This window comes from Haliaeetus albicilla, chromosome Z (genome assembly GCF_947461875.1).
Source record: "Haliaeetus albicilla chromosome Z, bHalAlb1.1, whole genome shotgun sequence".
NCBI classification, from domain to species: Eukaryota; Metazoa; Chordata; class Aves; order Accipitriformes; family Accipitridae; genus Haliaeetus; species Haliaeetus albicilla.
Window position 1 is genome coordinate 22,495,752 of NC_091516.1, and position 20,054 is coordinate 22,515,805.

The 20,054-nt window shown below is 48.3% G+C and overlaps 1 protein-coding gene and 1 long non-coding RNA gene across 12 annotated transcripts in view; one reads left to right on the forward strand and one right to left on the reverse strand.

Moving 5' to 3' along the window:
• Positions 1 to 20,054, reverse strand: part of NFIB (nuclear factor I B) — a 281,568-nt gene that overhangs the window by 193,391 nt on the left and 68,123 nt on the right. The gene's annotated exons all lie outside the window — the stretch shown is intronic.
• LOC138683827 (uncharacterized) lies at positions 3,415 to 6,510 on the forward strand. Its single transcript, XR_011323273.1, has 3 exons — positions 3,415 to 3,824; positions 4,640 to 4,804; positions 6,158 to 6,510. It is a non-coding gene; the product is annotated as an uncharacterized lncRNA (long non-coding RNA).

The following is a 20,054-nucleotide window of genomic DNA, read 5'->3' on the forward strand; positions in this document are numbered from 1 at the left end:
AATATGTTTTGCAATGCAATATGCATTAACACAAGCAAGTGACGGAGCAGGACAGCTCTCAGCTCTTGAGTAGAGGAAGTAGAGAAAGTCAGAGGAAGATGTGACTGCCAGCAGCAGGAGGTCAGTCTAGGCCAAGAGCAGCTCGCTCTGAATAGGATGAGCAAAGGCAAGCTTTGGTACAAGAGTGGTAATGATCGCTAAGGCAAAACAAAAGCAAAGCAAGTTCCACCTCTTTCTTTACCCTCCCAGCCCCCACCCCCATCATCTCTATCATTAGCCCTCCCTGTCTTCCTTCTGCTTCATACTGAGCCAGAGAAAGGAAAATATGTTGGAAGTAGGAGGAGCTGAAGCAGCAGGAAGGTGTGTAAAGGGCATGGGGAAAGCTCTATCAGACTTTACAGCGTGTGAAGGAAAATAATACAAGAGCTGCTCCAAAGAAGGTGGCAAAATTAACTTACAGCCTGTAAGTAGAAATACTACCCATTTTTCGGTAAAGAGTGTATTTTACATAAATGCATATATTCATGCTTTCTGTATAGAGGTGGAAATGTAGGTTGGTAGATTAGAGGAAAAAACATAATTGAGCGGTGCTTTCCCATCACAAAGTTGTGTGGTGTTTTCTTCTGCACCAGTGAAAGGGGTTTCTTTTTTCCCTAATGGATTTGCTTTCCCTCCCTAAACCACATCCTCTCGTGTTTTCTGTGAAGTTTTGACAGATAAAGTTTTCTGGGAAAGCACAGGCTTCTTTGTTTCTGGGATGCATTGTGCCTAAAAATCTCATGGCCTCAATTCAGGAATAGGATTTGTTTAAATGTCTTTTTTTTCATTACTACTCCGTTTTTAAGGCCGAACTGTAGTAGTGGAATGGACAACATCAGAATTCAGGCTCCACCTACACCAGCAAAGCAGCAGCGCATCCTAACACCTCTCGCTGGAGGCGGGGTGAAGACTAAGGCCAGGTCACACCAGCAGGACCCAGCATCATCCCTAAGACAGCAGTGTCCACACAGAGAGGTCTACCGTACCCAAATTGCAGTCCAGACCACGGTGGTCCTCAGCCCATCCCCAGCAGCTGCCCTGGGGGCCTGGGGCAGGTTGCTGCCCCATGGCATGGACCAGAGGGGTGGCCACCCCCTTTAGCCCCGGGGTGTGCCAGGGCCAGCCACGCGGTGGGGAAGGCCCCACGACAGCCGGCGCGGGGCTGCATTGCCATGCCGCCTCCTCTCACCCCACACCTGCCACCCCACAGCGAGCAGGCAGAGGTGCCACGGCTGGAAAGGAAGCGACCACCAAACGGCACGGGGGGCAGACACGTGGCACCCATGGGCTCCTCTCCTTCCCCCACCCGGAGCACTCGCTCGGCATCTTATTTTCTTTTTTTTTTTCCTGTTTGTTTTAATTTTATTGTAATTCCTACACTGTGGGAGGGAGCCGCAGCCAAAAATAATGTTGCCAAGCCAAGGGGATTGGCACACGCTGCCTAGAGTCTGCAGCAATAGCGGAGGCTTTCAGTAGACCAAGCCCTGGCTGCAAGCTGCTCCTGGAGGGCTCGCAGCCTGGCCCCAGCGAGGGGGGATGCCAGCTGAGGGTGCAGCTAACGAGCTGCACGCACCTCGCTGCCCCTGCACCCACGCCCGTGGGGTGTCTCACCCCCATCTGTGTGCAGCTCCCTGGCCGCCCCCAGCTCCCTCCCTGCTCACCCCCGGGGCGGTCTGATGGGCTGTGAAGGCTGGCGATGCGATCCATCCCCTGGAAGTAACTCGGCAGTTACTAGAAATCTGTCATCAGTAGAGCTGTGGTGGCCTGGTGGCAGCACGTGTGCGTGTGGGGGGAAGCCTCCGCTCCAAGCGTTACCCGTGTGAAATGCCAAGCGTGGCGAGAGCTAGCCCAGGGAGGCATTACTGGGGACGGCTCCACAGCCCCGCTGCCACGAAAACCGCACGGGGCTGTTACTTCTTCAGACGTTTTCCACGATAAAGCAGAAACGTGATTTCTCTCTCCTCATCCTTTCCCCAATCCAAAAATAATCCCCGTGGACAGCTCTCACCACCCCTAAACTAACAAGGACCTCGAAGCCTGGCAAGCCGATTCAACCCTTCCTCCTTGGGGGACAGGGGCATGGGGCAGGGCCACAAGCAGGAACCTCCAGCCCCCCCCCGCCCCCCGTTTTGTAGCAGCGCACGATAAAGGTGATTCCCGCGACCGTGTGAGATGTAGCAGGGTCCCCAAAACAGCTCCTCTGAAGCCTGCAGCCTGCAGAGCCCTTCAGCGGGGGAATATCTCCCTCTGCCTAGCGCTCGGCGTGCAAAGCAAGCGCTAACTCCTGCAAGGCTTCAGCGCGGAGCTGCCGTCTGTTTGTTCCTGCCGACTGACTCCTTCTGTCTCCTTCTGCGTCTCAGCCCTTATTCCCTCAGCCCCCTTTACTGCTGTCTGACAGCCGCCGCCGATTATTTCGCTCTCCCGGGGGGCTCGGGTCCCTCCCTCCCCTCCAGCCGCAGAGGGGCAGAGGCAGCCGGCGGGGCAGGGGCCGCCGGTCCCGGGGGGCGGCGGGAGGCACGGCGGGCGGGCTGGCAGCATCTTTCCGCACTGCGTTTTGCGGCCTCTGACTGCTTCCAGTTGGCACCCTCGCTGCAGAGCAGTTTGGCTTGTCCCTCCTTGCGCTTTCAGAGGCTGCCTGCGCACTGGAAGTCACTTTCTCCGCTCGCCAGCTTCGTTTCCTAACTCTGCATCTGCTTCCTCCCCGCAACCCCAATCTCCCCAACAGACGACTCAAAAAATGGGTCGGTTTCTCCCCGTTTCACCCAGCGTATGCACATTTTCTTGACTCTTTTGTGGCTGTCGTTGTTGTTGTTATTCTGAGCACAGTACAACCGGGTTTTGCTCTGTCCTAAGGAAGAGCAATCCCTTCAGTCCGATACCAATTGCTTGCGCAGGATGAAGAAGAAAGCTGTTAACATGAATATATACTTAGGATACAGGAGACACATGTTGGCCATTTCCTTTCTGACAGCCCTGTGTTACTTTTACGGCGGACCGCAGCCCCGCTTACAAGTGTCCCGAAGGAGATACTCTTTCGAGGACAGTGACACAGAAGAGGCAGGGGCGCCGCTACCCCCCCACCCCCCTTTGAAGAGCCGACTGCTGCTTTTTCTCTCCGTGAAGAAGAGCCGATGGACACACAAACCACGGACAGAAAGGATGGAAACGTTCAGCCTCTTAGGTTTCACCAGCTGAAAAAAAAAAAAAAAAAAAAGAACCAAACCAAACCAAAAAACCCACCCTCCACTAGCGGCTTCAGCCGCGTTAAGAAAGTTTCCACTCGCAATAGCAGCTGCAAAGTTGGCTGATTTTTCGCTAAAATTCACGTATTTAAGCCTGAAATGATGAGTGCGCCGAACCTTCTCCCGCTGCCACCCTGCCGCCGAAAACAGCCCACCCAAACAACAGCAAAGGGGCTCGGTCCGCCGCCACGAAACCCGAGCAGAGCCGGAGCATCGGCAGCAGCGGAGCGGTCCTTAGCTTTTGTCTCCGTACGCTGCCTTCTTTCTTTCTCTCCTTCCAAACTTTCGGGCTCTCGCTCTGAGCTGTATTTATAGACCTGGTGCGCACGGCTGTATTTTTCCTTGTGCCTCCTTTGGCTTGGGCTTAAGTCACTGGCAGGGAAAATAAAAAGGGGGCAGGCAGGCGGGCAGACAAACAGGAGGACAGAAGGGGAAGAGAGCTGGAGGTCCCGCAGACGGGACCCGGAGGGAGGCAGGGGCAGGGGCAGGGGCAGGGGGCCGGGGGTGCGGGACCCCCCTCTGCTCTGGGTGGACGAGAGAGAGGTAACGGGGGAAGGTCCGGCCCCGGCTCGCTGGGTGGGGAGAGGAAAGCCTCTTGCCTCCGGGGAAGGGGGAAGTCGGGACGGCCGCCCCATCCCGGGGGGGAGTGTGGGGGGCTCGGAGGGGCCGAGCGGGGGAGAGCTTGTGTTTGTGTTTGTGTCTGGGGCTGGGGGGGGGGGGGGGGGCGGGGACGACGCGGTGTTTGCGAGAACCTGTGCTGTCGGACCAGGTGAAAACAAAGTGCGTAGGAGGGGGGACACGGGCTGCCGCCCGCCCCAGCCGGGGAGGCTGGAAAGCCGGAGCGGCGACCCGCCCGGCGGCGGCGGGCGGCAGCCGGCAGCCGGCAGGCCGAGCCCGAGGCAGGGCTCGGCGGAGAACCCCGGGGGCCGGCCGGGGAGGGGCCCGGGGGCGGCGGGACGGCGGCGCTGAGCGGGGATACTGGCGCCCGGGGCCGCCGGGGGAGGCCGGCAGCGAGCCCCGGGGCAGCGGGGCTCTCCGCGGCGGTGGGAGGCTGTGCGGGGTTGCCGGGGAAGAGCAGCGCCCAGCTGGGCTGCCGGGGGTTATTTTTCCTGCGACGTCTCTGTTGTGCGTTAAACAATCCAACCCGAAAAACAAACCCCACGCGGCTCGCGAGAATCGGGAAGTCACAGCGATCGGGAAACGCGTTTGTGGGAAAAGGGGAGAGCCTTCCCTGCCTGCAGAAAAAAGTGGCTGGGGGATTAAAAACGTGGGTGTTGGCGGTTTTGCTGCTGTTGTTTTGCCTTCTGTTTTTATTTTCCCCTACGGTCTGCAAGTAAAGCAGCTCTCTTTTCCTGCAGCGTGGATGGTGAAAGTCTCGGTTTAACCAAGTACCGCAGTAACGTGGATAGGGCAATTGTCGTGTTGTTAAGCACTTCCTTATTGACGCGCACCACATTTAGCCCCTGGTCTCCGAAATGGATGTCTAAGCAGTTTCTGACATCTTTAGAGAGCCCGTCCTGCAGGTAAGCAAAAAACGTGAAGCTGTGGAAGGAGCTTGCTTTTGGGCTGAAAATGAGACTTTCAGGTTTGGCTTCGAGCGGCAGAACGGCTGGAGCAGCAGGATTACACTTGGCTCTGCAGTTTGGCATTATTATGACCTTGTTCAAAAGCATTCTGATGTGCCATGAGGAAGGTATAAAATTAGATTAAAGCTCCCAACAACCCATCAAATCCCGTTCAGAGCCCCGGCTCTGAACTCGGGCTTGTTCAAATCACTGACACTTCAGAACAAAACCCTTTCACCCTTCAACTCTCCGGGCAGGTTTTTCTGTTTGATTACATTAATAATTTAATTTCTATTTCCTACTGGCCCTTCCAAGTGGGCAAATCAACCCCCTTCCAACACGGGGGGGGGCTGTTATTTTTAGCTCGTTCGCTGGAACAAAATGTTCCAACACTCCCTGCTTTGAATCTTATTGCGGTTTGACTACTCTTTGATATTTAAGACCGTCGGTTTTCCTTGTCAAACTACCTGTTACAGGAAACAGCTCCCTTAGCTTGGCAAATCACTCTCAACAAAGTAGACAGGAGCATTTGCCTAAGTAAAGAAACGTTTCTAAAATGTTGCAGGGAAATACCCGAAATATTAAACTGATAGATCTACTGGAAGTCCTACCCTTATAATGACCCTAACGGTGTGCCCAGCTATCAAAATAAGTAAGAACTGATCAAAATATTGCCATGCCTTCTCCTCCCCTCGATAAATACATTTTGTCGGCACTTGCTGAACAGTTTTGGGGAGTTCCATATGCACTTCATAAATAGCACTAAAAATGCGGCGCCGATGCAAAGATCATTTAAATAGTCCCGCTCCCCCTACCCAGCTGTAGGTTTGCAGCTACTGTTTCGGTAACAGAGCACTTTGAAGTGCGTTTAAATACCGCCCCCCCGCCCCCCCCCCCGCATCGTCGGAGAGCTTCCAGCTGACACTAGTGCTGTGTCCATTTTAAAAACGTGTCTGTGTGTGCTTACTTAGCTACAAGCAGTCCAACATAAATGCAAATAGCCCTACGAATGGACACGAGAAAGTAGGTAGGAAGGGAAAGGGAGAAATCCACTTCTCTCAAGTGATGCCTCCTAAAGAGTGAATTACACCAATTCAGACTTTAAAAACTAGCACCTTTGACATTATAATGCCATACGCTTTTATATGTATGCATAGGTACAGTCTGAGGTGTAGAAATGATAACAAGAGTTTTAAACTTCGTGGCTGTAAATTTGGAAAGTTCTCATGCCACTTGCGCCTGGACACCCGCACACATTAGCAAAAGCACTGCACTGAATTAAGCGCCTGATCACCACGACCTTCTTCACAGGTTTTCCTGTTACCGCCAAGAGTATCCTCATGTACCGTGCCCTCCGTGGCCAGGGGCCAGCGACGGAACGGAGTCAAATGAATAAGTGCAAGCTAGTCTTTGCACAGAGACATCGAGATGTGTGTAAGAGGAGCATCTAGAAAAGATGAAAATCCGAGTTTTCCAGCTCCAAATCATTACATTCTCAGCAACAGAACACGATCATTACGCACGAGAGAGGGGCAGAATCCTACTCGTATACTGATCATTGTTATGACAAGGAGCAGTAACGGCTTTTGTTATAAAAATACTGTTTGTTATGAAGAAACTGAGTGAGCAGCCACCCAGATAAACATTCCCTGCGTCTAACAAGCCTACTGTCCTCGTGATGTTTTGTGTGCTGCTAACCCCCCGTCTTTTTCAACCGTTGTCTTCCCACAGACACACACTTTTTTTTTTGGCTTGTAATTATGCCATTGTTTCCCACTTACCCTAATTTCAGCACTAGCCCTCCGAAGTTGCACAGAGAAATAAAAGAAGGGCTGGGGGTGGGGTTTTTTTGGCTGTTTGTTTGTTTTTCCTGTACGTGCGCATCGATCAATTCAATACCTATTCCTACCAGGCAGTAACCTTTTCGTACGTTCCCACCGAGCCCACTCGAACATTAGAGTCTCTGAGTTCCTCTGTACTCGCAGCGCGTCTTCATTGCTTCTTCCCGGTTCTTGAATAACAACAAACCCTCCCTGACAGGTGGGGAAAACTTACAAAGCCGGCGACCCATACTGACACTGCTCCTCAAGTCGGGCGCTTCCTCTTCGTGTCGCCAGCTCCACCCGCGCAGAAGCGCTGGCGCGGACGGCGGGCTGCCGCCCGCAGCAGCGCGGGGGTCCCCAGAAAGGCGGCCGGCGGGGCACGCCTCGCAAATGCGTCCCCAGCCTCGCGCGGCAGGAGAGCCCCCCCCCCCCCCCCGGCCCCGAAGGGGCCAAACACAAAGCGGGGAGCCCACGAACACGACGCGAGGCACAGTTTGGGGGTGCGGGGGGACGCGCCTCTTGTGTTCGCCGCGGGCGCGCGGGGGAAGCTCCATTTCAACTGTGTTGCCGCATTACCGGGGCGGAGGCGGCCGGGTTGTGCCCCCCCCCCCCCCCCCCCCCCCGCGTACACCTTTCCGCGCAGCCACGGCCTCCGCTGACAGACCCCCTGAGCACCCCCCGCCGACTCCGGCCGGCGGGATTTCCGCGGCTACGGCGGCCGCCTGCCCCGCGGCCTCTGCACCTGCCCGGGCCATGCCCTTCGCCTCCCGCCCGCCGCTCTCCCCGGCACCGCGGGCAGCGCGGCGCGGCCCGGCCCGCCCCGGCCCTCCGCGCCGGCGGCTCTCGGCAGCGCAGCGGCGCAGCCTTCCCTGCCCCTTCACCCACCATTTCCCGGCTCTTACTCATTTATTCTTAAACGCAGACGGATTTAAAAACCCCGCTGACGAGGCCGGTGGAGGAGCGGCAGCGGTTTTCCAGCCGTGCCTCCGCCGGTGGCGGGCGGGGGTCCGCACGGCACCCCTCCTCGCCCCCAGCCCCGACCCCGGCTGCCGCCTTCCCCCGCCCCGCGCCCCGCGGTGACCGCCGGCCCGGCCTGGGCCGGCGTTGCTTTTCGCGCGCCCGAGGCTTTCATCCCGACCTCGGCCAGAGCCTCTCCCCGCCGCCGGGCCGAGGAGGGCAGCGCTCCCGCCCTTGCGGCAGGCCGCGGCCTCCCCGGGGCCACCGGCGGCACCGCCGGCCGCCCGCTCGCGGAGCGGGGCTCGGCTGCTGGCCGCCGGGCTCGGCCCCGAGCCGGGCGGTGGGGCTGCCCTCCCCGCCGCGGGGCTCGGCCTCCGGGGTGTGGGGCCCGCCCCGCCTGTCCGCCCTCCGCGGTCGCGGCCCGGGCTCCGGCCTGCCGGGCGCGGGGCCCGGCTTGCCGCCGCCGCCCGCCCCGGCCCCGGCGCCTCCCCAGGGGAGCGCTGTGGCGGCTGCGGGGGTGAGGAGGGCCCTCCTTCTCCATCGCTGGGCGACCAGGGCGCCCGTCTGCACCTCCAGCCTGCTCCGCGGGTGGCTCAGTGGTGACCACCAGGTGGCCACGCTCCCACCGTCAGCGTCTCCCTGTGCCGTCCCGCAGCTGCCGCCGCCGGCCCGAGACACCCGCCCTCTGCCCGAGCTTCTGCCGGGCACATCCGCCTTCTCGTCGCAGTACACGAGGGCGCTGCCGACGGGGCTTCGCTTACTCGCACGCAGACCCCTTGGAGGTGAAGGGCTGCTGGCCTCACGTTACGGCAGGGACGCGAAGGTAAAAGACACCGACTAAGTTTACGTGCCCTGCTTGAAATAATTGAAGTCTCGTTCTACTTCGGGTCTCCTGAGTACTGCACAACAATGCTTACGGACGCAAGTCTGTATTAAGGCTCCGGAATTCGCCTCAGTTCGTAATTTACTGAGGTGTGGTGAGCGCTTAAAACCGTTTACTGGTATCGCTGCGTGCTTTCCTGGCAGGTTTACCAGCAAGCTTGATGCCTGAAGAGATGCGTACGGTCAGATTTTCCACAGAGCTGTCAGTTTCTCTCAGCCTAAGCTTGCGCCACGTGCTCCAGAATGCCATCTCGTCATGAAGCGGTATCGTCGTTTGCTGAGGACTTTTTACTCCCCCGCCCTTGGCTTCTTAACCAGCCCACATCTAACATCAGCTGGCTGATTATAAGTCGTCACTGGCACTGTCTACCTCAGCCATGCAACCAAATCTTCAGAGGCAGCCGGGCTGCCAGTGTCATTCCATTTTATGAAATAGAGAAGCTAGCACCAGGATGCCATAACCTCCAGGAGAGGCAGAGCGTGCCACTCCTGATCGCCGCTTTGCTTCAGGCAGATGAGGTTGGCAGAGCTGTGCAAGCCACCAACATAGAGAGCATCAGCTCCTACCATCGTCACGAAATGAAATACAGTTCTCTGCTTACTGCAGAATAGCCAAAATTTAGACTGAAGTCTAAACAAAGTCTTTGATGTATGTATGAGCAAAGAAAGAGTCTTCTTCAAGAATAAGACAAAAAGACACCCAATAAGGAAGGATGAAGCACCTAGATTTGTTCTGTCTTGAAAGGAAGGTTGAGGAGAGCCAGCTTCAAGCACAGTTTTAATGGTGATGGGGAGTGGAGAGGGAGATGACATTTTTTCCTTGCCATTTGGGTATGTCCATCCCTAACATTTCCAGACAGAGTAGCTGTCTGGGAATTTGTCCTGCACCTCTGGAAACTGAGGCACAAATGACAGGTTTGGAAATAACAGGTGAGTCAAAGGTGGCTCTTAGGATGCCTGCTGGTAGAGAAGCCAAATTAGATTTTGGTGTAGTTTATCAGAGCTGGAGGCCACTCCATGTTACAGTAGTCCTCCTAGTGCTACTTCTGGCCACGATGTGCCTGCCTTACATTTTCTATGTTAATTTCCTTCCCCTTGTGACCCACGCATGAGTAATGGTGCCTCCAGTCCACTGATGACTGTTGAATACCTAAGAAGCAATATCAAGTGTGAATGAAGATCTCCCCCAGAGACTCCAGCAAGCCCAGTCGCTACACAGGCTGTCACCTCTTCAGAAGGACAAATTCTTCAAACCAGAGCATCGCAGCAGGGAGGGCCATGAGAGGAGGAAGGTTTCGAAAGGGTTACTCAAGTCCTAGTCCTATGCACAAGGCTCCACCCAGTCTGGTAATGGGGGGATGTTCAGCACATATTTCTGGGCTTAACTCACAGTATCTTAACATTACCCCTGGGATGAAATATACCCTCTTTTATGAGCTCAGGAGTGGTAAAATAAGAACTTTGGTGAAGTATGCAGAGGTCATCCTAATTCATGAAAATGAAACGGGTTCCCTCCAAGAATGATTTACCGTGTTTTGTTACCATATTTTTGGACTGACATTATTTTCTATACTTAATCTTTTATGGAGGTTTTATGATTTTGTTTAATGGGAGTTCATTTATAGGGAATGTTCTCCTGCTCCCTTCCCTGGTCAAGGCCCTAATATGCAAAGTCAAGTTTCGTTTTTATTTTTTGCTTTGCAATTCACCTCTCAAAAGGCTTTTAGATTCTGGAGGAAAAGAACCTCTCCTACAATGGTAACCCAGGGACCAAAGGAAAGGAAAACAGCCACATAGCTTACTTTTATGTTTAGGGGACTGCTTGTGAAGCCTCTTTAGAGAAAATCACATGGCAACCCTGAAGAGCATACTGACACTGTATCCTCACCTGGTTTGGGGGTTCTTGATTTCACTTCTTTATATCCTTTCCACATCCACACCCAAGGATACTGACTTAAAAGTAAAACAATGTGATGGTGTAGCCTTCAAGACTGTTTATCTTTGAACAGTGAATCAGCTTCCCTACCTCATTCTGCACCCGCAGCAGAACAGACCATGAGGCTACCTACATTCTTTCTCAAGTGGCCTGATCTGCTGCTGCTAATCAAATAAGTGAATCCCTCATGCCTGAAAGGGAGAGATGCAGAATTCATGGGGGACTCAGGGTGATGAGCTCCACCATGCCTTCATAAAAATTATACTGGTTGTATGATTGGCTTGTAAGTAAACTTTAAGAGCAAGGAGCCACAGCAAGTTCTATTGATGGTGAGCTGAATCTGCACTTGCCAGAGGCTTTCTTGCTGACCCCCAGAACAAAGAAGGTACCTTTGTTATTAAAAAATTCCCTGTATCATTCCTGAAAAGGCAGCCAGAATTAGGAGGTAACTGGTCCTTTATTCCTCAGGCAAGCTCTGCTGAACAGCTGATACTGAGCAGGAAGGGATCGTTCTAACATCTGTCTTTGTAGCAGAGTTGGAAGCTTCTGAGATGATTCCCCATAACTGCAGTTATAAAGAAAAATGAACAGGCTGATTTTAGGGCAAGCACGATTTAAAAAATGTTTTAATTATTTGACTGTGCAAGATTTTTCACTAAAAACCAGAGCCTATACTGTCAGGCATTTCTTTGTCATTTCATCCCATCTGTTAGGTATGTAAGTACTAAGAGTGCTACTCTTTTTTTAGTAAAAAGGTATAAAAATTGATGCACTGCCCTTCTTTTCATTAAGGGAAGGAAGTAAGCAATGAATATAGACCAACGATATATTCGTGGCAGTTTGCTGTCGTTTTGTACAATTCCATAAGTGTACATAAAATGGAAAGTAGGGGCCAATAAAAGCCATTTTCTGAGTCCTATTAGCTGCCAAGTGGAATCACAATATATGGTTAGCTGGGAATCTGCAAGATTTCACACCTAATTCTACTGGACTTAAATTTTAATTTGCCATCAGAACAAAACCTCTAATTGCGAGCAGAAGCAGCTTATTACATCTTTTATGTGACTCTGACTCACACATTGAGCAAACTGTAAGGAAAGAATTTTCCCTTGCATACAGATGATGATCCTGCTTGGATGTTCTGTACCTAAGAATTCTTCACGATTTACTAATAAGAAACAGAGAATGAGAGGAAATTATCTTCATCTGTTTCTCTCACCCATAAAGACCAAAATAGACAAAGTGTTAGAGCAATTGCATACCCTTGCACCTTCTTCAGTTAACTCCTATTGCACAGTCCTCAACAAGCAAGCTGTTAAAGAAATATGTGGGGAGAGGAACTTTTGTATCTCGGGTGTCAGTGAAAGTCTTCTAGTAAATACGAGGCAGGGGGGGACGACGACATCGAAAAACAGTAGAATTAGAAGAGTAAAGGGAAAAAAAAGAGGAAAAGGGGGCCTACTGAGAGTTCTCTCTCCACTCATGATCAAAGCCCACCACTGCCATTAGGCAATCAATCTGCAGTTGCATACATAAAACTCTGGCAGTGTATAGTCTCTGCTGCTTTCAACAGAGGTTTTAGACATCTGAAACTGGGCACTCTCCCAAAATTTAGATCCAGTTGCACTGTACATTCCAGAAAAGACAGCACCAAATCAGAGGCCCTCTTTTACCCATGTTATTTTCAAGCTGCAGTGTATGAAAAGTTATGCTTCACACCCCACCCCCCCCACCCTCCCCACCCCCCTTTAACCTCTTGGGTTGGCTATGTTTGTGTCCTCCAGCCTCATCAAATGGCACACACTGCTAGTAGGCAATTACTTCCTAAATGCATTGTTGTTTTAGGAGAGATTACTGAAAATGTGTGCCTGTGCTTCCTGACTAACTCCTTCCAGGATCATTCAATCACCTACAGACTTCTTTATTTTGTAAATAGAAATCTACATTGGCATAACATTTTGTAAATGTAATGCAACTTTTTTTCATAAGGTGAGTGACCCTGAATCTCCTGATTTGTCTCGCTTTTCAACTTTTAAACCTCCATGTTTTTTGTGCTGGGACATTCTCCTGCTCTTGATTCAAAACTGGTCCTAGCAGCCAGCCAAAGTTTTAGCAGCTTCCTATTCTCGCTCACTCCACAGTCAGACGTTTTTCAGGTAGCTGCACTGGATTTCCATGCAGGGAGATGAATTCAAAGGAATTCTGCAGTCACAATCAAAGCACAGAGGGCAGCATATAATCTTAACCTATTTACCTCTACCTCTAGATGCTTCTCTCTTCCTCTGATTAAACACCTCTAAAGAGATAACTTAATCTCAGTGTATCTGAAGAATACAACGGCTGTCCTACATTTACTAGATTGTACAATTCCAGAACACTGATTTTTTTAATATTCTATCTTTCATTCCATTATCAGAAAAAAGTGCAGTAGCTATAGATATACAGGACATTTGCTGAACTCTTCCACATCCACATAAATGCCCTGTGGAATGTGCATCCTCCTGTGAAGTTCTGCAGGAGGGATCCTTCTACATGAAAAAGTCAGAGACCAAACACCACTTAATAGGATACACATAGAAGTGTGGTGAGATCCAGAGCATGCCCATGAAATCATCTGTGTATTTATGATAAGAAGCTCACTCCCTCTTGAATAACCTCATGATTGCTTTTGTTAAACCCTTGGCAGCTTAAAAGGCATCTTGCTTTCCAGCGTCTGGGCCTTCTTCCTTTCTCTTTTCTTCTCTCTTCCCCGTACAAGGGCCCCCTCTCTTCACTCAGCTCCCACTCTCCCTCTCAAATGACATTCTTTCTGTACTTGTCTGCGCAACAGCACAAGGCCCAGGCTGTGCTTCTAAAAGCCAGGAATAATGCCCTAGTCTCTCTGAGTGATTGATGCACTATCCATGGAGAATACAGTGCCTTGGTCAGAGGGCTTCGCAAAGCTGTGCACGTTAAGATACCTGCTGATCTGCTTTTTACTTTCACTGTAATTTAAACAGAAGAATTTGGTGAATGTTCCTTGATTGTATGGTCTTCCTTGTTGTTGAGAAGCTGAAGCCCAAGATTTCAAGGCAGATCCAGACAAGGAGTCACACACAGAGATGTTACGCAAAGGTCTGTATTTAATATTTAAAAGAATTAAAACTTGAAGAAAATACTTTGCTTGAACAGTTCTATGAGGCAAGTCTTTAGTTCAGGCAGTACTGCCTATTCTAATTGAACACACACAGCGCCTTACTTTGACTGGTATATCTACAGAGCTCCAAGCAGCTGGCATTTCCTAACCTAAACCCTTGACCTCCTCTGCCAAGGCCAGGTGTTACACAAGTACTTTCAGTGTGTATGCAAAGACTAGAATATAGCCCAGGATGTGGATACTTGCCCATCTTGGTTGAGTGGAGACATACTGCTTCACCTTATGCCTGAGCCTGCACCTGAGGCATGCAGATGTCTGCTACAAGACAAGCTCTGAAGTGTTAAGAGATTTCAGTTTTACTGTGATCTTAATAACCGAGAGCAGTTCTGTCCCTTAGTGTTACAGGGCACATTCCTGTTTCCATCAAGTCAACAGCAGAATTCTCATTAACTTCAGCCTTAAATGGGAATATTCACTGAGCACCTATCAGAGGAAACAGATATGGTAAAAGTTGGAGAATTTTAAGTGCCTTCACTGAAAATCTTGATCCAAATGTCCTGAAATGCTGGCAGTTTAGGTCTGAATCCAAGCTGTGCAGTTCAGAAAAAGCTTTATTGATAACCCTGTAAGAAATTAACCGCTGCTTTTCTCCAGTTATAATTTTGTATAAGGAAAGCTTAACCCTTAGGGCATTGACATTTTTCCAAATCGACAGACAGACTGTCAGAGCACAGCTGGCTTTGAGTCAAAAACTATCCTGGGCAAGCTGGAATTTGGAAGAAAATAAGGTAATTGCTATATTAATTTATATAGATAATTAAACAATTTAGTTAATTTACAGTTTCTAATTATATGCTGCTATATGTTATTTTTCTGTTTCTCTAAGTTTCATGAGTAAAATCAGAACTGAAATGACTCTGTAAAGCTCACAAAGGTTTGCCAAGTTCCAACTAAATGTTGCCATCTACTGTTAGAATAATAATAAAAAAACATAAATGGGTGAAACTAGCACTGTAATTGTGGAAGAACTCAGTGGATATTTGTGTCCTATTGTGCTGATGCACAAGGGAGTTTTCTTTGGATGCATAGGCAATAGTATGTCCGTAAATCCTTTTGTATGTCAGAGGGAGAATAGAATTCATTGTTTGCAAGATCTCATTATGATTACTTTTCAGCTTCTAAAAATGTTTTAATAGTTTCCAGATCTAGCATTTACGGTATTCAGTATGTAGAGAGAAAATAGGCTTCACTGAAAAGCTTGTTCTAAATGTTCCTCATCTATGTTTTTTTTGACTGAGCACATAGAAAAGTGATGGTAACGTGCGTAGCAGATTTCTATACATTTTACAACAAAATCAGGCAGGAACATCTGGGTAACAACACAAAGACCTATTGGTTACAGACCGCTTCTGTTCTGAGCTGACAATAGGAAAACTACTGTCAGTCTTTTACTTTATGTACAGCAGAAACAGAATTTAAAAGGGGTTAAAAAATCTCAAAGAGAAGACTATCCCTGAAGCTCCAAAAATGAGGGCAATGTGCGTGTTCCCATGTATGACACTGGAGCAGGAGATGGATTTCAAGCAGTTATGGGATTTCTGGATTCCTGCTGAGTGTGCCTTAGCTGGCATACTACACTTATTTCTCCTTGTCCCATATTTGCTTGTTTAAAGGAACCCACTGAATTTTCTACATCAGATTTTGTTGGAAAAATATAGTAAAATATATTCACCTAACAAGGCCTAGTATGTTTCAAGCAGAACTTTCCATAACTTTGAAAAATCCTCTGCTTGTGTGTTGTTTCATTACATTCTCAAACAAACATCCTCAGCTGCCTATCACAGGCACGAGTTGTGAAAAGGTCAGAGGCTATCCATACTACCTAGAAAAGAAGAAATCTGAATGCAGAAGCAAAAAACGTGCATAGTATTATGCAGTGCCACCTACAGCTGGAATGGTGAATTATAAATGACTTTTCAGTAGGCCTGTAGAGACTTTGTGTTGCTGCTGATGGAGCAGCATTGTAGAATGGCTCTTGGTCAGCTGCATAACACAGAACATAAAATGGAAGGAATCATGTTTATTATTTCATTATTTTAATTATTAATCATGTTTACTGTTTCAGAGTTTCTTTGAATTCTGTCAAATCATGTTTCTTTGAGGTACAGGAATATGAATTTTTATTACATAAGTTCTGATTCAGCAGACAAGTGCAGTTGATGCGAGGTGCAATGTAGGATGGATTGAAAGACATTGAGCAGTAGCCCTGGACCCTGGAACAGTGTACTGAATAGTTTGTTTCACCTTTGTGTATTACCAGCATGAAAGGAAGAACGGGTCAGCCAAAAGCAGGGTCAGAAATAATGTTCAGGTCTTTTTGCTAGGAGTTATGCAATACAGGCCAAAGCTCTAAGAACTTACTGAGGTACAAAAAGGATGGAGTTAGGAAAGCCCAGACTTAGTGGGACTTGATATTATCAAGGGACGTGAAGAGCAACAATAAGGGCTTCTATGGAAAAAGCTGACACCCAGTGACTTCTTTGCTTTGATTTTTACTGGCTGTGTTTGTCTTCAGGTCTCCTAGGTCCCTAAGCCTACTATCAAGGCCTTGGGGAATTAAGCATTAGTCAGAGTAGAGGAGAATTGAGTTAAGGAGTACTTAAGCAGGACACACAAGTCCATGGGACCAGACTGAATGCATCTCAGGTTGTTGTGGGAGCTGGCTGATGTCCCTGTGGGACATTCTGTACCATCTTTAGAGTCTCATGGTGTTTCAGAGAGGTTTCTGATGACTTGAAAAAGGTAAATGATACACAGCCTTGTTCAAAAAGGTCAAGAAGGTGGGTTTAGGGAATGGCAGGCTGGTCAGCCTCACCTCAGCCCATGGTAAGATTATGAAGCGAGCCTCCTGGAAGCCATGTCCAGATGACTGAAGGAGACTAAAGTGATTGGAAGCATGGATTTAGCAAGGACAAATCATACCTGACCAACTAGATTGCATTCTATAACAGTCTATATAGACAAGAGAACAGCAGTGGATGCTAGCCGGATAGTGACACAGAGACAGTATAGATGAACTATATGGTAGGTGGATAAGTTTCTGGACCTCCAGGCTTATAAGGTAGTGATCAACATTATGAAACCTGTTGTTGGATACCTGTGACCTTGTGCAGGAATCAGTCTGGGGCTAGAACTGTTTAAAGCAATCTTTTGCTTGCAAATTTTTTGATTATGAATCTCCTGATTGTGAATAAAAAGCAAACTTTTCTAGCTTCCAGACTCTTAGGCAACTGAATCCAAGCATATGCTGAAATTTGTTACTTTCTTTGCTTCCCTAAAATGTTATTCCTTTGTTTGAGTCTGCTTTTTGGGTTATAATCATCAATCAACTGAGAGAAAGGCTGGTCATAGCATGCTAATGCTAGATCTGATGAAGGAAGCATCTCACTACACATGAGAAATGCCTACTTCCAACAGATTATCACTTCACCATATTTTACTGCAGCTGTCGTAACCCCAGGCTGTTCTGGGAGGTGTCCTGCATTAACTTTAGTGCCTTTTCAGTGGTGGCAGTAAAAATTGCTTTAGAGTTACAAAAGCTAGCTGTGAGTTACCTAATTCTGGTGATAGGTTGCCTGGTGGACACCACAAAAAAACTCCAATAGCAGATATGGCAATATTTTACTAGGACTTCCCCCATCTAATGCTGTCAGTGAAAACATTTCCTAAAAACCACAGTGGAAGTATCTGGCTTCAGGATGTCTATAGTATTGCTGCTCCGATGCATTAAAAGGCATGTCCTGTTTGTAGATGAGCTGTGCTCTTTCTCTGCATAAGCAAACACATTGAGGGATAGTTTCCCCTTAACTTAGTAGAGATACAGCATGAAGAAGGAAGCAGTGGCCAGTCCAGTCTCATCCATGCAGGAGAAGGCTCTGTGGGGATCTTATCAATGTATATAAATACCTGAAAGCAAGGTGTAAAGAAGATGCAGCCAGGCTCTTTCCAGTGGTGCCCAGTGACAGGGCCAGAGGCAATGGGCAAAAACTGAAACACAGCAGGTTGCCTCTGAGCATTAGAAAACACCTTTTCACTGTGAGAGTGACAGAGGACTGGCACAGGTTGCCCAGAGCGGTGGCGACTCCACTCTTGGAGGTATTCAAAAGCCTTCTGGACACAGTCCTGGACAATCTGCTCTAGGTGTCCTTGCTTGAGCAGGGGGCTTGGACCAGATGTCCTGTTTTTGGCTGGGATAGAGTTAATTTTCTTTCTAGTAGCTGATATAGTGTTATGGTTTGGATTTAGTGTGAGAATAATGTTGATAACACACTGATGTTTTCAGTTGTTGCTAAGCAGTGTTTATACTGAGTCAAGGATTTTTCAGCTTCTCATGCTCAGCCAGCAAGAAGGCTGGAGGGGCACAAGAAATTGGGGGGGACACAGCCAAGACAGCTAACCCAAACTGGCCAAAGGGGTATTCCATACCATGTGCTGTCATGTCCAGTATATAAACTGGGGGGAGTTGGCTGCGGGAACGTGGATCGCTGCTCGGGAGCTAACTGGGCATTGGTCAGCAGGCGGTGAGCAATTGCATTGTGCATCACTTGTATATTCCAATTATTTTATTACTATTATTGTCATTTTATGATTATGATTATTATCATAGTTATTTTCTTCCTTTCTGTCCTATTAAACTGTTCTTATCTCAACCCATGAGTTTTATCTTTTTCCTTCCAGTTCTCTCCCCCATTCCACTGGGTTGGGGGGAGCGAGCAACAGGCTGCGTGGTGCTTAGTTGCTGGCTGGGGTTAAACCATGACACTAGATGACCTCCAGAGGTTCCTTCCAACCTCAGCCATTCTGTGATTCTGAGCAGCTTTTTCCCGTAGGAAATTGTGGCATAGTCTACTAATCCCATCTTGTTTAAGAATAGCCCTTTTCTATGGTAGTTAGCAGCATATGTTAGAAGCGTAAGGTAACATGCAGACCTAAATGTGTAGCTATGCTGAAGCACACAATCCTCCTATAACCATGTAACAAAGCAAAGAGTTCCCACAGTTATGTGGAAAGTTTTGTTCCTTCTTCACTTTCAGTTTTGTTCCTTCTTCAGCATATGCATATTATGGGTCAAAATTTAAGTCACATGAATAAAACCCCCAAAAGTCTAGGCATGTAACAATCAGGTATTAGACTGGTACAAGAGGCAGGGAAGAGGAGTGAAATACAGTGGGATTTATGAAAACCAGTTCCCAGAGGGTCTTAAATTAGATGTGCACAATAATACAATTTAATACGGAACATGCTTTTTGTCTGTTTTGGAGACAAACTGATCTGTTCAAGAGAGCTTTCTAGGCTTAATTGGTCACAGTTCCTGGTGAGGACAGAATGTTACAAACATCTGTGAAACTTTGCAACTTGGAGCAGAAACACATCACAAATCTTAGAAGCTCCTTGGTTCACACACAGCAGTTAGCGTACGCTGGGTCCAAGGAGAGCAATGATCAAAAGGCCAAACTGTATTTAGGAAGGGCACGTTTTGTAGTTGATTTTTGTTTCGTACCAAACTTTGAAAAATAGGGACTCTGTTGCAGATTTTATGAATTGTAGTGTTGTTGCATGTCATTATTTAATTCTGATTTTCATGAAGTTTGGTGTTTTCCCTTAAGCAGCTGTTGGAGACTGAGGATTATATAATAATTATAATTATAACCATAAAATTATAATTAATAAACAATATACTGATACAATTATGATGATATAATCTCAGTTTTCATTAAGAAAAGAGCACCCCAAAAAGTTGTTATCTGTTTGTTCTCCCGTTCTGCACAGCCCCTCCAAAAATGTGGTCTCTTGGTATCTTAATGGTTTCATGTCAAATCTCATGATTTTTAAACTGGTCTCATGCTTTTGAAAGAGAGGGCTGAACAATTTTTCTGCTGTTATGAGAAAGACAGATGTGAGGTATGGCAGGCAGTGAATGAAGCTCTTCAGGGTTGAAAGAAGCATAAACAGTTTCCTTTACTATTCAAGATCTTAGTTTCTTTTCACAGAAAGGGGTGGCTCTCTAATGACCGGTGAAAAACACTAGTCTGAGGAAAAGCCTCTTTGTCCCTTTGGAGCCAGTAGTCTTCATCAGTGGTTCAACACTCTTTGTAGATGAAGCTTTGACTCCTTGTCCTTTAAGTGGTGCTTTAACAACCAAGATCAGGAAGAAAATCCACTTTCCTAAAACAAATGGCAAAGCCCCACTCAATGCTCAGCCTTTCCACAGGACCTAGGCAGATCCATACTCTTTTCTGCAGATCCAGCAGAGAGAGCTTGTTTTACCCAGCAAAAATGCTCAGTTAAATATTAAGTTGTTCAAGATTTGGGGGAAAAAAACATTGCCTAACCAGACATAGTGAGTAAAAATTACATGAAACAAGTTATTAGTTCTTAACAGATAAATAACTTGGAATGGTTTTCATGGAGTGT